General features: G+C 36.4%; 1 long non-coding RNA gene across 1 annotated transcript; it reads right to left on the bottom strand.

Annotated features, from left to right (window-relative positions):
• Positions 1-1,127: 1,127 nt before the first annotated feature.
• On the bottom strand, positions 1,128-10,186 carry LOC140325028 (uncharacterized). The gene is made up of 2 exons (XR_011919628.1): positions 10,033-10,186; positions 1,128-1,392 (listed from the first exon to the last, which is right to left on the bottom strand). It is a non-coding gene; the product is annotated as an uncharacterized lncRNA (long non-coding RNA).
• Positions 10,187-10,685: the final 499 nt, after the last annotated feature.

Raw genomic sequence — 10,685 nt, 5'->3', positions numbered from 1 at the left:
AACACAAAACTTAACTGTGCCTCTTCTCCCTTACCCCAGTATGTAGAGAAAATTAAGCTTGTTTTTTTTTGTAGGTAATACCTTAAAAGAAATGAATAATTAACCTAATTCGTTGGACTGCAGCAATGCCAACTTGTTAAGCACTGAGGGTGTCTCTAGGGTCAGGTGACTAATGCAAGGGCCTTGGGTTCTATTATTTGGAAGGTCCCTGGACTTCCCTTTATTGTCAGGTCCCATTGCACCCTAAATTTCCTTACCCTTGAGACACAGCTTCCCCTACCTCTCTGTGCCTCTCTTTGACCAGTAAAGGAAAGGGCAGCCAATTATGCTTCCCTGACCCATGGTTAATGAAGCAGAGAGGAAGAGGGAAAATGTCCTTACATAGTGGCTGGGAAGACTCCTGCAGAGCCATGGCCAGGGAAAGAGAAAAACCAGGCTTTGATTATGGGGGATTACTTCTGGGATGTAGCGGTTATGTCTTTCTTGTGCACAGTTATCTATGTTGGAGGGGTTATTGCTGTGCTGTAGAAGGGTCAGTGCTGTGTTTTGGAGAGTAATTGCTGCGGAAATTATTGCTGTAGGGGTTTATGTCTGTTGGAAGTTTTTACTGCTGCAGCTTTTTGATGATCCTCACACTTGATGGATAGACAGTCCACTTACTGTACATGAGCATGAAAAGATTAATGTGATAACCACATCCATATTTTCCAGGGCATGCTTTGCAGAGGCATGCTTACAACATTTTGTTGAGATGCCGCTTGGCTGCATAATCAATTCCCAAACTAGTACAGAAAAGTTTGATAATTTTATGCACAAATCTTTGCTGTGCAGCCAATGTTGGCTGCTATTGTGGGCTAAAAATAGATTTGATAACATTATTATTTGAATGCACAGAAATCAGGTTGCTAACAGCCTCTCCTGCTATTCCGCCATCAGTTTAACATATTCAGTTCTGACAAATCTCTAAAACTTCAAATAATTATTGATAAATAATTTTTAAATACTCCCCTGCATCTTCTATCATGTCTAGTGGCCCTTTAAACAATTAAAAAAATGTAACTGGCATCTAAACACCGTCAACAGGAAAGCCAAATATTGACAAGCAAAAAGAAAACACATCAAATTAGTAGCAGTCTAAGAAATAGATAATTAATAAGTTTGGTGTTATTAATCATGCTAATTAAAGTTTCCACATTCTAGGGCGGTCAGCATGGACAGGCGATCAGTGTTTAATTAGCTCATCTGTAAATTGAGTGCTGTGACTTTCACTTGACCTTGACAGTTGTTTACCATGGACCTTCCTGTCACTCTGACTGTGCCGCCGTCAGCGCTCATTCATCACATGACTGACAGCGTCCGTCAAAACACAACATCCTTGCCAGCTAAGTAAACCTGAAGGAAAAAAAAATATATTTAAATTTGGAAAGTTAGGTAATGATATACTCTTTGAGATTTATACAGAATGATATTTATTCCTCCTCATTTGTTATATAACTGTTTTCCACATCTGCAGAGATGTTGACAAAAATATGTAAATTATCTAAAAGTCAGCAAGTAGTTGTTTAGGGTTAGGATGGATGTTTATGGATTTGAAAGCACTACAGTGGTTATTGTTCTCTGCATGTTTGCACTGAGGTCCATATTTCAGAACTTTTGGAGATAGGGAAGGGACATTTCTTAATACAAAGTATGTAGGCAAATACCATTTCATGCCACGCCCACACGGACCATGAAAAAAGGAATACACAAAAAATAGTTGGCTAAATTGGCTTTTTCATAACAGTTTTTTCTCAAAATAACAAATAGAATAATATTTATATCAAATATATATCAACCCAAAAAGAAAGAAAAATAAAAAAGGAATAGGGTACAGAGAGTCTTGGATCTTAACAGTCCCTCCAAATCAGGGAAGTATGTTCGCATTCTTTGCACTATTCATTTATACAATCCAAAAGGTTGACTTATGATTAGTTGGTTTCCATTCAAATTGGCTGTATGAAGCATGTGTCTTGGTTGTGATATGATTGAAGTAGAGATGAGAAAAATATTTTGGCAAAATGTGAAACATTTTTCTATGATGAATAGCTATAGCCATTTAAAAAATTCAATCAATGAATGTTGTGCACACAGCTGTTATAAAAAAAGTTTTGCAGTTGCACAGCAGTTACAGGATCAGTCCTTACTGACTAAGGGTCACAATTAAAGTGGAACTAAAAGTAAAATAAAAAATCCCACTTACTTTTTCTTCCACAAATCCCTCTGGAGCTATCCTATATTGGGTCCCGCACCGTCCTGGAATCCTCCTTCGGCGTGGAGGAAGCCCCAGGTGCTGGCATTTTAGTCTTCCTCTGGCTACGTCACCCAATCTCGCACTGTGCAGGCCTGAAATTGGCTGACGTGCAAACGGGAAAAAAAGAGTGCCGATCTTACTGTGCAGCAGACGAAGCAGCAAGGAACCTGCTGGGATACATCATTGTGGGTATCCCAGGAGGCTCTGTGCTCACATTTAGTATTTACCACCACATGTGTGGCTTTTCCCCTTATTTCCTTAAAAAAAAGTGTCTTAAAGAAAAAAAAAAGAAGATAATATTTACTTTATAACAACTGACAACATTTCATCAGACATGGAAATCTCCAGCAACAAGAGAGGGCTTAACACTTATTATTCAGTTATTTCTGACTGTGTTGCACTTGCAGATTTTTCCTTATTTTCCTGTCTGAAAGGGTTGTCAGCAGGACAGGATGTGAAGGTAAATTTATTTGACACAGCCCAGATGATACTTTTACCTCTCTATCCAAAACTAGAAAAAAACTATATATATTCCCTAAAATACATGTAAACCTTAATGGAGAGAGAGAGAGAATAAGAGAGAGAGAGAATTATGTAGATATTGAAATAGCAAGCAATGGGGACCCTTTAACAAAAAATAAAAATGTTAAAATTGTGAGAAGTTTAGCATATTTATTAGGAATAAATGTAAAATAACCCAAATGTGGGTGGTTATTTTCATAGGGCTGTATAATATATTATAATTTAATGAAATTTAATTGTTTCTTATTGTAGTTAAACTTAATAGCTTTAGGCTGTAAAACTGAGACTGGAAATTTGGCTTTTTTTACGCTATGCATCATCTAAAAAATATAATATATTCTGTACTAAACATTAGGAAAGCTGAGACGGGGCTATGACCTAATCTCATTACTGTTACAAACTGCTGCTGTAAATGCAGATTTGAAAGAACGCGATGTACTGCCGCGTGAACCTAGGTTCATTTTTTCACCGTTCGCAGAGTTACAGTTTAAAATGTAACAGCAGCTTCACACACGTGAATTCCCTGAAAGAAATTTGGTAACTTATTTCATTGTGTGTGATATGAAATTTTGGCTGATTTTTCAAACTATTCTCAACTCAGGAATATTTTTATTAGGTAGAATTTGAAGTGACCCTCTGAGCATGGGGTAACTCGTATGTAACGCATGCAAAATTAAGTTTTCATATACTTACCTTCGTAGGGAAGGGGGGACTGTTTTGGGGGAGCCACCACCTAACTACCTGTCATCATCTGTAAGTGCCTATCGGTTGGATGGGTCAACCGCCTATTTACCTATCATCTATTAACAAATTATATATATCAATTGCTCTACTCGATTTCCAATTTAAAACAGGGGTCTCCATGCTTTTTGGTTGAGGTTGAGTTCACTATAACTGCTGATCTACAAAACATAGCCACCAAAGTCAAGAAATATAGTCCCTAAAATATCTAGCCAATCAGAAGGCCCTTTTTGTGCACCAATCAACTACATGTTTTTTGTTTTTCTTTTTTTTTGGGGGGGGGGGGGGCAGGTTATAGACTTTCTGGGGGTATAATGTAAAAACACTAGCCTATAATGTGCTGGTATTTTTTTACATTGTTGACCTGTTGTCACGCTTACCTATTCCTCACTAAAGTTAAGGCGGGCCGTTCTGACCCTGGGCACACCTGCTCCTTCAAGTTTTATCAGTTTTACCTATCGCGCTGGCCAATCAGGAAATAGCCTCTTAATCATCCCTGTTTTTTTAGCTAGCTCAGACACATCACTCAGCATTCATGCAGTGTGTCTCCACTAGTGCTGAGCCTCCTAGTTACCAAAATTGCTGAAATGATAAGGGGACTTGTGGCAAAATGTTCCAAGTGAAAAATTGAAAAATATATCTTTGAAAAGTAAAGTTAAAACATAGCCAAGGAAACAAACTTTTACTGAAAATGCATGCTTTAAAGATATCATTAACATGGGGCATGCCCCTATACACTGCACTGACCCTCAGCAGGTTTGGTAATAAAATATTGTTCAGTTGTTTTGCAATTACCTTGAAAAGTTGGTAAGTTCCTTAAAAACGCATTTTTCCAAATACACGTCGATTTTCAGTATTTTTCTCTTAGTATTAGGGTTTCTAGTAAGGTTAGCAATATGGCCATGGCAGCAATTCTGATACAATTAACAGACAAAAGCAGAATCCTTAAATGTTTAGTATGCAAACAGACCACTGTGGGTATCAACACTGTAACAAATAAGCTTCCCTTAAACTTTTGTTCTTTTTAGAAATCATAATTAGCATCAGCTCAAATTAGAAAAGCCTTTGTCTATCATGCAGCAATTTTATATGCTAAATCTTTTTTTGTTTTTCAGTAGTGGAGTTTTCCTTTAAAAAGTCACATCTAATGAGGCACCTTTCTGTTACTCTCGCTCTTTAGTCAACTTTGACTTCAACAGGCAAACAAAAGGTTGCTGAAAAAAAGCTGCAGATTAAATGACATGGAATTACAGGGAAAGGAACCACATCAAGGAACTAATTAGTATGTTTTTTTCCTTTAAACAGGAAAGAATATTTTTAATCCTTTTTTGTGGTGTATGATTTAATTAGGTGCTCACTTCTCATTTAACTGCACACACATTATGCAAATAGGTCAGAACAAATCAAACAGGCATGGGATTAAGCCATGTTATTCCCACCACATACGGGGTCAGCTGTGCATGTGTGTGTGTGCAAGGGGGTTCTCTGTTCTGCGGTGAAAAGACCTGGATAAAAGGGAAAAGTGCTGGGGCATAATCATCTGTTTAAACAGTTTGTTTATTTTCAAACCAGGCTTGGCAGGATCAAGATAAGAACCTGTGAAATATGTTTTAGTAAAGCATGTAATTTATGTATGGAACACTAATGCAATCTTTTATCGGGAAGTAAATAGCCAACAAGCATTCTCTTTTTGTTTTTCATGCATTTTTTATAGAAAGTTCTATGGTATTTGAAGTTTAAAGAGAAGCAAGTCTTTAATCGTTGTTTTAGATACACACGTGAATGTCGTCAGCTTTGTGCAAATAATGTTATCGGTGCCAGTTTTCAAACCTTTTTTTCTGTTTATAGCTTGTGATTATGGACGTTTATGGAGGCAGTCATATTCGCCCGGTATATATAACATACTATATGATTACGTGTTATTATATATAATTAGCTTTCTAATTGCTGCATGATACTAGTACTACTAATACATAGTACTACATAATAGATGTTAACCTCAATGTTATGAGTCAGTCTATTGATCAGGTATCAGTATCTCAATGAAAACAGACAGCAAAATGCTCTTGTACTATCTACACTTAACATTTACCATGTAACCATGATTAGACAAGTGTAAGCTTAGTATTAGTTCATAATAAAGACAGCTAAGAGAATACAGAATTTTTTTGTTGTCATATATGCCATCTTAAAATAAAGTCACCCCTGGAATCAAAATTTAGAGAAATATTTTTGGGACTAATATAAATTATAAAGTAGTAGGTTGTTTAGTTGCGCAGGAACAGATAGAAGTTACATAAGGATTAGCTTTACTCGAACAGGCCTCTATGAGACCTAGCCAAAGCCAAACCAAAGTTTGCTGTGCCACTTTTTTGTCTGGTTACCCTAAATGTTTATGGTAAGCAGTCTCTGCATGCTTCTAATAAATATAAATAACACAGCTCACTTTTAAGATATACAGCAGTAAGCGTTTCCATTGGCTGGTTGTCATCAGGGTACCATCTTCTGATGACTGCCAGCCAATGAGAAATCTCCCAGTTGCATTTGTTAACAATGGACCTGTTATTTACAGTGATTAAAACTTCATTGATTACCTTTTTGATGTACACAGCAAGTTGCAGATTTCCATGATCTGCTAAGAATGACTTAACCAATGTTAGCTTAAACAAGAGGATTATTGGGATCTTTTGGAACAGAACTGAATGTTGAATGCTTGAGTCAAAAATACAAGCGTCCAATTTCTGAACAGCAATGCTAACGGGGACAGCAACACTGGTATTTTATGAGCATGTGATGCTGTATTGGAAAACCGTCCACCTTCTCTCTTTCCTTACCCATGTAGATCTTGTGCACTACTGTACCAACTTTTGATTCTTGCTTGTGCCCCTCATTTCAGCTATGTGGTACATTTCATAGAAATATCTTTACATATAATCATTTTGCATGGGACAAAAAAAGGACACAAGCAAATGACTTCAGTCATCTACATTTACAGTGAATCAGACCCTTTGATGGGGTCATACACAAGCCCAGGAATCATTGAGGAACATCCAGTTTTGCAAATGTGGAACACAGAAAAGAAGATAAAAAAATGTATGTATTTTATATTTAAAATGTATATTAAAATGTATTTATACTAATTGTCAACTTTTGGGTAACATTCAATTCAAAAACTTTCGCTAAAAAGTAAATTGCAGAATCTAAATTGCTGATTTTATCTGAATCATCCAAAAAACAACTCTCATTCTACAACTCTCTTTCCCCATTCTAAATTGTGTAAGTCATCCAATCTGAAGCTTTTTATTCCTGAGGAACCTTTAAAACTATGTTCGGGCCTTCCGAAACTCCTGCTATATACCAATTTATTAGGATTTGTGGGAAAAAATCTCTTACATTGGTGGCCAGTGGAAAGAATGCCCCTTTACAGTTGTGGCTAGAATGCCACCACTATAGACAACTTGAAAGATCATTGGTGTCATGCAGCTGGCATGTTCTCTTTGCTTTGGCCTTATCAAACGTGGGGTCAATCAGCCACAGTTCAAAGAACCCCTAGCAACCTGTGTAGGACCCCTGGTTGAGAAAAGCTTGTGTAGACTGTTGGTAAAGCAGACGCATTTCCATATGGCAAAACATATTTGAAAGATTTTTGTTTAGTATATTTTATTATCTATATTGTATATTGGCCAACTATGATCTACATTTAAAAATAAACAAGCACCCATTACCTTATCCAGTGATTTAAATAACTCCTTTTTTTATCTATATAACGAAATTCTTCTTTGATAATAAAGTTTTCTTGGTTTAACAGATGTGCATTTTAGCTGTGTTTATGTGCATCATTACCAACTTTGCATAAGAGAAGGCAAGTGTTTATAAAACAATTGTATTTTTTACTGCTTTATTTTTACTTATATGCTAATGCAATTTTGATACAATAAAATTCTTTGTTTTTATATATTGTATGTAATGTGTATGCCTGCGTTTAATATAGTATAGGAAATTTGGCAGCATGTTTCAGGCTCTTTGTATGTTATAGTTTTTGTGATTTATGGCACTCAGTCAGCCTTGTTCATTAAAACAAACATTACAAAAGTTTGCATGCATTCTTGTAAATTTTTGACATGCTTTTTGTAAAGTTTTGTGCACTAATTTGATGTGAATTTAAGCAATCATTTTCCACACAAATTCATCTGAATGCATACACATTTGCACTTTTAATTGGCAGAAAGCAATAACCAGGAGAGTGTTCCAGGACAGTGATTGTGGCATTTCAATGATGCAGATAGGCAAGTTCTCAGGATCAGGGCACGGTATTAACCTTACTTTGGGCCTGTAATGTTACTGTACAGAACTTCAATTTAGGAAACTTTGATTAAAGGAAAATTTGAGACAACACCAGTAGTAACCAGTCATGTGTCATAGGTTATAAGCAGCTGCAAAATGAATGTGTTGAGACCTTTAATGATGTTCTAGAATTATTATTCAGGGTTCATGTGTTACTCAATATGCCAATTATCCAAAAATGTATTGGTATAACTCGGCAGCATTTGCCAGTGTAACACATATGTAATGTCAGCCAGCAGCACATTTCTCCACCCTCATGTGAGGAGTGTGTCTCTTGCTTTTCCATTCCAATACATACCAAGTACTTTTGTACTCCTGATGGATGAATCTAAGAGCAGAGAAATTTTAGTGATATGTTATAGGAATAGGTACATTAAAGTTTTGTTGCCCTGCATGGATATGGTTTTCATTAAAGGTTGCCATACATGGTTAATTCCTAGATCCATCTGACCATCACATTTATCATATTTATCACCCATCAGCAATGGGTGCCTTCCACTAGTAGGGCTTATTACCAGACACCATGATTTTTCAACTTCATTTAATATCTGAATATGACCTGGCATTTATATTTCCCTTTTCCAAGGACAAGGGAATACATTTGTATGTATTCTTTTGTTTTGTTTGTAATTGTATGAGGCTGTATAAAACACTGTAGCAAGTTTGAGAACAGGTAGATGTCTCCTGTCCACTGTTTTTTTTTTTTTTCTTGCTGCACTAAGCCAAAATACAAGGAAATTGCCTATAGATCTGCTAGATTTACATTTTGTGCTGCCTAAGGATCTCTGCATAATGTGGAGCCCAATTAAGATTCCAGACAAGGACTGTAAAGGACTGAGCTATCAAGTCCAGAACACAGTGACTAAAATACTACAAACTCTTTAGAACTGGTATTTTTACTTTTTCTAAAGTTTGGTAAAGTTTGTATTTTGACCACACAATGTTCTGTGTGTGTCTGGCACCACCTATCATGCACTACAGTATGTTCTATAATAAATGGCTACCTTATTGATGTTGTTAGGCTTTAATGTATTATTGTCTGAATCACTAGGAAACAAATGAAATCGTATTAGTCTACATCTCCTATTATCACATTTATATCCCTAATTTTCTTGATACTTTGCTACAAAACATTTTTTTTCTAAATCAATTGCAATGAAACATTTTCAAAGCAAATTGAATAACATTACCCATCCCCAGTTATCCCTTAACTTATCCTATTACTCTATAAAACCCTCCACTTTTATTGCTCGCTCATGCAAATGACACTAAAACCGTCACAGTTCCCCTGGAGCACTTTGCTACATTTTGGAGAAAGAAAAGGATACTCAACCTGACAAGTTTAGCATTCATTTACTGTAATGAGCAAGAACCGAGATGGACGGCGTGAAACTTTGCAGTGAGGTTGTTGTAAATGAAGTATTTATATGTAGGGGACATAGGTAGGTATATTTATTAACTTTTTGACAGCAAGAGCTGTCTAAATACTGTGTTTATGTCCCAGTACTATACAGCAAAAGAGGTTTAATTTCAGCAAGAGTAGAGGGTCGTTTTAGCTCAGTCAGTCAAGTTTAAGTTTTTAGCAGCTACCAAAATTGTTTGTTGTTACAATGCAAAATGTATGTATAGCCAAAACTGCTGTTTCAGTTCTGCATAGATAGACATCAGCTGGAAAGGCAGTAAGTTATTTTTTTCACTGCTCTGGATAAAATCTTTTTACTTCCTCTCTCATAGATTTACCAGAGATTTAGTGGAAATCACCCAACGTTAAGGCAAATCACCTTTTAGATCAGTGTCTTTCAACCAGTTCCTCCAGAGGTTTCTAGGTGTTTCTTGAGCCATAAGCAGTATGTGCCAAGGGATAGTAGTCTACCAACCACCATACTAATGTACTGTGAGCTATGGTTATCGTAAATATAGTCAGGGTTCCTCAAGATCAGAAAGGTATTTCAAGGGTTTCTCCATTTTAAACGGTGAATGAGGAAAGACAATTCTTAAACAGTTCTGCTTGTACAAGACACAGCTCTATTACATAGATGAGACAGTTTTAGTGTAAGTAATTCAGAAGGAAAAGGGGCAAGGTTAAAGAAGTTTATAAAAAAAAAGGTGTTCGACAGTCCTAGAGTAATGCTTACCTTTACTTCCTTTTCCCAACACTCATTTTAGACAGCAGTAGTGAAAACCTTGGTAATTTCTGTGTCACTCTAGTCAGAACACTTCACTCCCTAGGGTTGGCACCTTTTCTGGGAAAAATACCAGCCTTATTTGTTTTTCCTAAAAATAACATTGGCAGCATTTCCAATCTGTACGGGCCAGTTTATCAACCCTATCCCAACCCCATGTGACAGCACTGAGTCCTTCACCGTACATGGTGATAACAAATAAAGAAAAGGAGAGTCACATGTCACAAGCATAGCAACTGCCTGGATATATGGGCTTTTTACTCCAGGTAGGAACTTAGAATTGAGCAGGAGTCCTTCCATACAAGCTACATTGGGTTTATTACTTAGAAGCATAACCACAAACAAGACAGATTGGGCCTAATTTATAGTCTCCAAAAGGGTAATCCAGCAAACCTAAAATTGATTGAAAAACACAAAAACAGCAAAAGATTTTCTATAAATCCATTCCAGATCACCCAGGTTCTTTTATAATAGTCGATCTTATCCAGTCGTGGAGATTTTTTAAATCCTGCCTATTATGTAACATGCAGTGCTATCTTTTTCTCTCAAATTCCTGGGAAACATTTTTTTTAGTGCATGTACACAAAACGCACAAAAAATTAAAT

Source organism: Pyxicephalus adspersus, chromosome 2 (genome assembly GCF_032062135.1).
Source record: "Pyxicephalus adspersus chromosome 2, UCB_Pads_2.0, whole genome shotgun sequence".
NCBI lineage: Eukaryota > Metazoa > Chordata > Amphibia > Anura > Pyxicephalidae > Pyxicephalus > Pyxicephalus adspersus.
Note: the sequence above shows the minus strand (reverse complement) of the source record. Positions and strands in the feature narration are given on the sequence as shown.